Here is an 8,925-nt window from a genome sequence, read left to right on the forward strand (position 1 = left end):
TCTGGGGTGTCAGCTGAGGAAGAAGGTCAGCTGGGTGCTTTCTTGTCTCCTGGAGCTAGAAGGCTTTTACACCAGCATCTGGCTTCCTGACTGAAGTTCCTTGCCTAATTTATTATATAAGTATTTTTGAGTTTGCGTTTGTCATCTTTAGTCACCATGGTACTATGCTTAGTTTCTGATGGACAATACTATTTTCTTTTGCTTCAAAAGCTACATAAATGCCTCAAATCATCACAAAGCATACTTAAGTGCCTAAAACTTACTCTCTTCTATTCTATGTTTCTGTTTACCAACAGATAATTATATGTGAAAACATTAGCCCATTCATTCAAAATTGAGGAGCACCTATGGAAATAGTCTTACGTATCTGTCCATCGAACAAAATATTAGACGCAAACATTGTGACTATGTAGATTCGAAACTCTGATTTGACAGTCACTGTGAGGTTGTTCCTGTGTGCTTTTTTTGTTGTTGATACTGTTGTTTACCTTCTTTTTTTTTTTTTTTTTTTTTTTTTTTGTGATACAGACAGAGTTGGAATAGGTAAGAGGTTGTCTTAAGTGCTTTATTTGAGGTATTCCTTAATTCCCTTGCTTCCCCATAACTAATATCAAACACTTGGATTAAAATCTCAGGAAAGAAAAAAAAAAAGAATAAAAGAAAAGGATTAGAAGGCTAATTTTTAAACATTCTGCTCCCTCACTAGACCCCAACACACTGAACCAAACCAAGAAATCAAAATGATGCAAGTTAATTTCCCACAGTGGCACACTGAGGCTTAGTCATTATGAAAGATCTCATTTCTATTTTTTATTACCTTTAAGGCATAACTTGGAGACTTAACTTTAGAATTCTCCTGTATTCCATTGAAAAAATGGAATGTTTCTCATTTTTAATAGCTTGTATGCATTTAATAAAAATTGCCAATCAGTGATTATTACACTGGATCAGCATTTTTTTTTTTTTTCAGCCTCCGAGGCAGGTTAACAAAGATTTGAATGCAAAAAGTATGCTTAACATCACTGAGGTTAACAGGAGCAACTTGAAGACCGATCTCGGTCTGCTCAAGGACTGCCCCTCACAGAACAGAAGTTATTTTATTTTAGTTTTTTTTTAGTTTTTTTTTAACACATTTTTATTGAAAAATAAAATAATTCATATTACATCTCATTTTCTATCCCATCCCATGCATCCTCCCATTCCTCCCTCCCTCCCACTTTCACCCCAATCCCCCTTCCCTATGACTGTGACCAAGGGGGACCTCCTCCCCCTGAATATGATGCTAGGGTATCAAATCTCTTCTCGGTAGTCCGCTATCCTTCCTCCGAGTGCCATTGGGACTCCCCAACAAAGGGACATGGCCAAATATGGGGCACCAGAGATCCTATGAAAGTCAGTCCCGAGTCTCCACTTAACTGTGGAGAATGCAGAACAGAAGTTATTATGGAGAAACGCACTCTGCATACTGCAGTTGCCACCAGCACGGCTTTGCTTCCATCCTGGACTGCTACATAATTTTATATAGCTACATAATTATTTTATATAGCAAATGGCACTTTTCCTTATCTAATCTTTTCATCACATGATTGAATAAGAGCTTTTGTCTTCTCATGCCGAAACGCTGCAGATCCAACAATCATCCAGAATCTTAACGAGTTCATGGTAGAAGCAAAGGTGGGCAGTTTGGGGAATAAAATAATTAGATCCTGACTCCAAGACAAGACAGTGAACAGTGAACTAAGACTTCAGACTGAGCAAGACCCTGTAGCATCTAGCCCCATCACCCCTGTCTTCTTCAGCCTATCTCTTTGATCACCTCAAGTCACACTGAGTTCTTAGTTCTTACTTTGAGTTCTTAGTTTATCAAGCTACAAGACAACATGGAAGCTGGCCTTAAGATCTTTTACCCAACGGATTATTTCTCCATTAATTTACATATCTCACTCCTACACATCTTCTACCTTTCAACTAAGATTTTTCTCAGGGGAATTTTTCCTGGTGCTCCAATTAGGGATTTCCCATTGTACACCCGCGACACTCCATATCTTTCCTTTCTTCATATTATTTAGAACGGTATAATTAAATGGCAATGTGTGTACTTATGGATTTAATACTCATCTTCCGTAGGCATTCTTGGGACACCTAATATATGCTAGTTAGATGGATCAAAATATAAAGGTGCTGTGTGCATTGAAATACTTTCTTGTTCCAATGAATGTTTTTGAAAGATTTTTTTTAAGGCAACATGTTGCTAACATAGGTTCGCTATACAGGCAGTTCATGTCTGCAAGAGTTGAAACCAAATATTGAAAGAACCCCGAAGGGAGACTCAAGTCTCGGGACGGCGTGCACCCAAAGACACACAAATGACCGTCTTGCTGCAAACGCACGAGGTAGTTTATTGGCGGAGCTCCGGGTCGACATGTGTCTCATGCAGGAGACAGAGGAGTCGACCCAGAAGCCCAGAAGCTTAGGGTTTATATGGGCAAGGGTTGGGGGGAGTGGGAAGTTTTGGCGCGGCCACACACGGTTGGTTGTTTCAAATATTTGAACATCACATCAGCAAATTGTGTAAGCAGATCTGGGGCAAGGTCAGGCTTAATCTCACGGGAACAGTCCTTGGTTCCTGTTTCTCTCAGAACCCGAGGGCAGATGTTTATCTGAGTCGATCATGTCCCGTACATGTTTCTCTCAGGAATCTGTCCTTGTGTATCCTTCTTATCTTTAACAGTCAGCCGGTTTCTGAAACACTCCGCAATCTTTGTGACTTACCATCTGGGGCCTTGGGCTCGCAAACCTGCTGACCTGCATTCTTAACTATTTGGGTTTATGAGTCAGAGAGCTCTGCTGTTCTGGTTGCTTTAATGCTAATTAAAATTTTTCTCTTTCAATATCATAAACCAAGGCTTGGTAAAAAAAAGAACCTTCAAAAAGTATGCCCACCTGTGACACAGACATCATGTTCCAAATAAATGGAGAATTGCGTTCATACTTCTGAGTGGAGACAGAGGCGATGCACTCCATAATAGACTCAACATAGGGATGTGTCCCAGCCTGCAGGACAAATCGAACCAGGGTTCACCTGAAAGAGGGAGTAGGAATTGAAAATGGGGTACAGAGATGTGAGAAATAACGACTCAAGTCTGGAAATTTCTGATCAAGACTCCTTTTAATAATAATTTAAAAAAGACTCCTTTTAATACGGACAAGTAAGACTTTATATAGCAAGGTCAATAGGATCTATTCTAATCCCATTCTCCTTAGCGCCCAGGCAAGAACACAATGGCCTGACTCCCTCTAAGAACTTCCTGTTTCTCTGAGTAGTTCCCTGTAAGAACTTCCTTTATCCTCTGGGTAGTTCCCAGTTGGGACTTCCCTACTTCTTTCAAAGGTAAATAGCCAAGGATAGGCTGGAACACAAGGCCTTCTTAGGCAAAGGTGAGCAACTCGAAGTCACAGCACGCAGGCTAAGCACGGGATTTCTAACAGGGCAGAATTTAGCACGGCTCCCCACAACAAAGCTTTCCAGAGTGTGAAATTTACTTGAAGATTTGTATTTAAGATCATCATCATCATTATTTTTTTTTTTTACTTAAAAATCTTGGTACAGGGCCTGTGAGGTGGCTCAGCTGGTCAAGGCTCTGGCCACCTAGCCTGACCATCTGAATTTAGTTTCCAGGACCTACATGTTAGAAGGCAAGGACTGAGACATGCAAGATGTCCTCTGACTTCCAAAGGAATGCTGTAGCATGCATAGACCTACACATGCCATATATATATACACATATAATAAAAATTTTTAAAGTTTTTAATTAATTCATTCATTTTACATATGAATAGTTATCCCATCCCTTGTATCCTCCCATTCCTCCCTCCCTCCCACTCTCCCCCTACTCCCCTCCCTTACGACTGTGACTGAGGGAGGCCTCCTCCCCCTGTATATGTTCATAGGGTATCAAGTCTCTTCTTGGTGGCCTGCTATCCTTCATATTTAAATTTTTTAAATATGAAAATTGGCCAGTTATTTTACTAGCAAATTCTACCAACTATTTAAAAAACCCCATAATAAGCCTTCACAAATCTTTAAAAAAAATAGGAAAAAAAGAAAGAAGGAACATTCTCATTTACTCTATGTAGCAAATGCAACCCTGCCTAAGCAAAGGCATCAGACAAGAGAATTCTATATCCACTGTGTGAATATGTGTTTAAAATTCTCAACAAAATGTTAGCCACCTAAAGTCAGCAATGGTAGGCATAATTATTGTGTAGTTTAAATTCTGATTTCTGTCTCAATGTTGTATAAACACTGCTCCTCAGCTATTTCTTGGTATGTCAATAAAGCATCTTAGAGCCAGTCGCTAAGCTTGGGAGAGAATAGGGCTGGATTTCATGCCATCCAAGGGGAGGAGGAGTTAGAAGAGGAAGTCGGAGATTGAGCCAGAGGGTTCAACCGCAACAGAGGTGCAGGAGAGATGAACAAAAGGCACCAGGAGCAAAGAAAGAACTAACAAGTAGCTTGGGAATTTGAGCAAAGATGAAGTCAGGTTAACGTAGAGGGTTAAGAGCAGACTTAAATTGCTCAAGACTGTAAAGCCTTATAAACAAATACAAAACTCTCAATTTGTGTGAAACAGCTGGGTGTTAAGTGAGAAACTAAGAGAAGCAAACATAGTTATATAAAAATAACATCAACAAGAAACTATTTATAAAAATAGTTTCACACCCTGCAGTTCTGGCTTCCCCTATGTAGTTCTGGGCTCAAGCACAGGCTGGAAACGATGCTTAGAAACTAAATGACACCCAGGGAACAAATTTAAGTGAGATTTAAATTGGAGGCAGCTAATTGAGTGCTATGGTCTGAACGTGCCCCTCCAAAATTCACATTGAAGTTTAATCTCTTTGCAATGTTGTTTAAATGTGGGGCTTTGCATTTACACCATCCTGAGAGCTTCTCAAAATGGGCAAATCTACGGCCTCCTTAAAGAGACCTTAGCTTTATTTGCCATTGGGACCTTTTTGTATTCTTCTCTGGAAAAACACCACTCACACATCAAGTAAGGCACAGGAACAAGACAGAGTCTTAGACATAAGGACTTCCCTCCTCAGACCCCCAGTTTGGTAGCAACAGCTGCCAGAGTTGTAAAAACTACATTTCTGTCCCTCAACAGTCACGTGCCTGTAGGTGTGTTGTTACAATAGGACAGAGGGGTTAAGACAGCGAGCGCTCCAGGTAAAGGGCCCTCGCTTATTCTGGAATATGTTGCTATAGAGCGTGACATTTACCTGATTCTTTTGACGACGGGGATTCAGTTCATATGGAGATACCGACTGGTTACTTACTGTACCGGCTCATACTCGGCATCCAGAATTCGTATAAAACCAGAGAGGAAGCACTGAAAGTAGTTTTCTAGAGTGAGTGTCCATCACGACATCTTGAGGCTGTCAAGCACATACTAATCAGTACAGAGCTCATTGAGGTCACTAGGAGGCAGACTCCTCCGTTTCCGCGCTTTATTAGTGAGAGGCCTGAGGAGGCTTACTTAGGAGCCTTCCCTGCTTCCAACTGCCGTCTTGGGAAGTATTTATTCCAGTTATGATCCTACTTGGTTTCCCTTTGTAATTAGAAATTGCAATGCAGTCCTGAAATCAAATATGAGAAGAAATCGTGAATGTGAACGCATTTTGTAAACTTTAAGTCACGCATGGAACAGTTTATTCAGGGAAGCAGATTGTGGGTAGCCAGAGCAAGCCTTGGTTTCTATTCCTGGGCTGTAGGTAGCTGTCAGACGTTTCACACCTCTGAAAGAGGTTTTCAGGGGTCGTGATGGTTGAATCTGGTTGTCAACATGATTAGATCTGAGGACTGACTAAGAGACATGCCTCTGGGCAAGTCTGTGAGAATGTTTCCTGGAAGGAGGAAATGTCCACTGTTGCGTGAAAGGGAAAGACACTTCCTCCAAGTGAGCAGCACCTTCTTCTTATTTTATTTTTTCTTTTTAGCAGCCTTATTTATTTATTTTTCTTTTTTTTAAATTAATTTATTCATATTACATCTCAGTTGTTAGCCCATCCCTTGTATCCTCCCATTCCTCCCTCCCTCCCGCTTCCCCCCCTACTCCCCTCCCATATGACTGTGACTGAGGGGGACCTCCTCCCCCTGTATATGCTCATAGGGTATCAAGTCTCTTCTTGGTGACCTGTTATCCACCTTCTAATGGTACCTCAGGTATAAGGAAGTTCAAAGGGAAAGTGATTGCTTTTTGCACACACCTTATTCTCTTGCCGGTGAGTGGTGAGTGTACTTCCTGCTGCTGTCCTCTGGATGTCCTCTTCTCTCATCAACACTGGCACTCAGGTTCCTCAGCCTTCCAATGTGAACTGAAGGCCAGTAGCTTACAAGGATCCTCTGGGCCTTTTGGACCAGATTTGGACTGCTAAGAGGTCCACCTCACAGACTGAACAGTGGCTCGGTTCTTAGCTTCTCCAGCATGCAGCCAGCCATTGTATGACTACCCAGAATGTGCTATGTCAGACAATCTATCAAATACCCTCTTAGGATATATCCATTCTGTCTGCTCTCTTCCTCTAAGGTAGTGATTTTTGAGATGCTTCCAAATCTGAACTCTTCTCCCAGTTGAACAGATTTCTCCAGTATAGTCTATTGGATTCATAAGGTTGCCAAAAATGGGCTCCAATATAAGTCTTGGGATTTATTTTACTAGTAGTATTATTTTACTAATATAAAAATAATTTTTTATGGCAATAAAAGCAATCCAGGAGCAGGCATCTCTGAAGTGTTGTAAAGAATGAGTTTCCATTTTTTAAACTTTATGATGCTAGCCCCTCCCCTTATTAAAAAGAAGTGTATTTTCTCAGTAAGGTGATTAAGTTATAAATGATACCTAAGAAAAGCAGAAAATTTTGAAACAATAGAATACCATAGATAAATTTGTATTGACCTAAACATAATTTAATTTCATCATGTAAGTTCTAATTTCAGAGTTTTCAAAAAAAAACTTTTTTTTTTTTTTTCCAGATTTAATACCATTGAGATGGGAACAGTGGATGTACATGCAAAACTATATGGGGTTGTTTGTGGATATCAACAGATTTGTCTTAAACTCTGTGGTTGTTCAGGGGCAGGGAGGTAGCTGCATTAAACACTATATTTAAGTTTAGACACAAAGCTTCTCTGGCTTTCAGGATCAAAAGGAAAAAAATAAAGACATTTTTTGTGTCTACAAGAGTTAGGTTTTTCCACATTTATTTTATTAAATTGCTTCCAGTGGCTGAAGATTTCAATATCAAATAACGTTTTAAATCAGAAAATGTAACTGAAATAAATTTAAAGATGTTTTGGGGACCAGCGTTTTAAAGAAGACTTTGTGATACCTGGTTAAGTCATGTGTGTAGAAGTAAATCATGCTTTGAGGAAATGTCAGCAAACTGAAACTTTGTCTTCATTTCCTATGAGGATGAGTGAAAGCTTTGGGTCATTTTTGAAGTACTGAATAATACACCTTATCACTTATATTTGGTTTGGGGTTATAAGGTAAATAGTGAAAATGCACACAAAAGTTCAAACACACACACACAGAGTGGGGAAGGAAAGGGAGAGACAGGGGCAGAGGAAGAGAGAAAAATTCAAGCATTCTACCTCTAAAATAAGCTAGAAGTTTCAATAATCCCCTGTGAAAAAGACCTCCCCCCCCCACCCCACCCCCCCCCCCACCCCCCCCCCGTCCCTCTTGTTTTCTCAAAATCTGCTAGGGAAAACATTTCTAAATAGATTTTCCTAATTAAATATTCCTGTAAATGGTTAAAAGTCCTTAAACCCAGGCATGATAGCATAATAAGAGCTATGCTTTAGGGAAGTAAATCCCTACACAGAGTAGAAAAAGTACCAGTTAAAAATCACAATAATTCAAAAAAATATTTTCAATAACAATTTCCTCTTACCTGGTAAGTTTTCCCATAAAATTTACAAACTAATTTAAAAGAGAACATAGACTAATCAGTTTGGTTTTAGTTTCTTTAGTTTTCTAATCAAGGGGTTGGCCTGAATGCTAATTTTTTTTTCAGCTTTAATATTCTATGATTTACATTATTACAAGGCATTAAAATGGTCCCATTGGTTTATTCAAATGATAATAGAAAAGACAGCTTAGAATTATGAAGCCTTGTTCATTGATAACAAAGGAAGTTACTGAGTAATCAAAGACACTACTCAAGGTCCTAACCCACTCAGGTTCCACTCCGCATTTGAATCCACTCGGTTCCACACCAGCATGGCCACCAAATATATTACATTGTTTTGCTTTATTAGAGACTCCAGGAATCTCAGGCTCCCACTGCTGGAACTCTTTTATTATTTTTGAGAGGAGATCGGAACCACCCATTTTTAAAGGAGACCTCAACATTCTGATTTGAACATAAAGACACAGTGGGGTGTGTGTGTGTGTGTGTGTGTGTGGTGGCTAACAGATCACACTCCCAGACTTCCTGGGACATGGGGATGCAGAGGAAAATCCCACAGCAGAATTTTTAGAGTATTGTTTCATCCTTCACAAGGAACTGCTTTTCCAGTGTTTTCTCTGCTGGTATCTAGGCTACTCTACTGTGGTAGAAAAAGTGCCCAGTAGAAGCAAGAATGAGAAGAGTTGACCTTTAACCTTCCCGATTTGTGCCAAGCTCACATATTCTAGACTCCTAACTCCACTTAAGCCCTGGAAGTCTTCCTACTGTAAACCATGAATGCAGCTATTATTACGCTACCATCTCGAGCCTTTTAAGGCATCTGTGATTTTAATAGTATTTACTTTACTTCGGGGGAATGGTATAATGAAGCAGATTCCTCTTAGTGGCTAGGGTGTCATAAGGATAAAGTCCACTGATTTTTTTGTTTGATGTGAGAATTTCTTAACT

This window comes from Acomys russatus, chromosome 21, assembly GCF_903995435.1.
Source record: "Acomys russatus chromosome 21, mAcoRus1.1, whole genome shotgun sequence".
Classification (NCBI taxonomy): domain Eukaryota; kingdom Metazoa; phylum Chordata; class Mammalia; order Rodentia; family Muridae; genus Acomys; species Acomys russatus.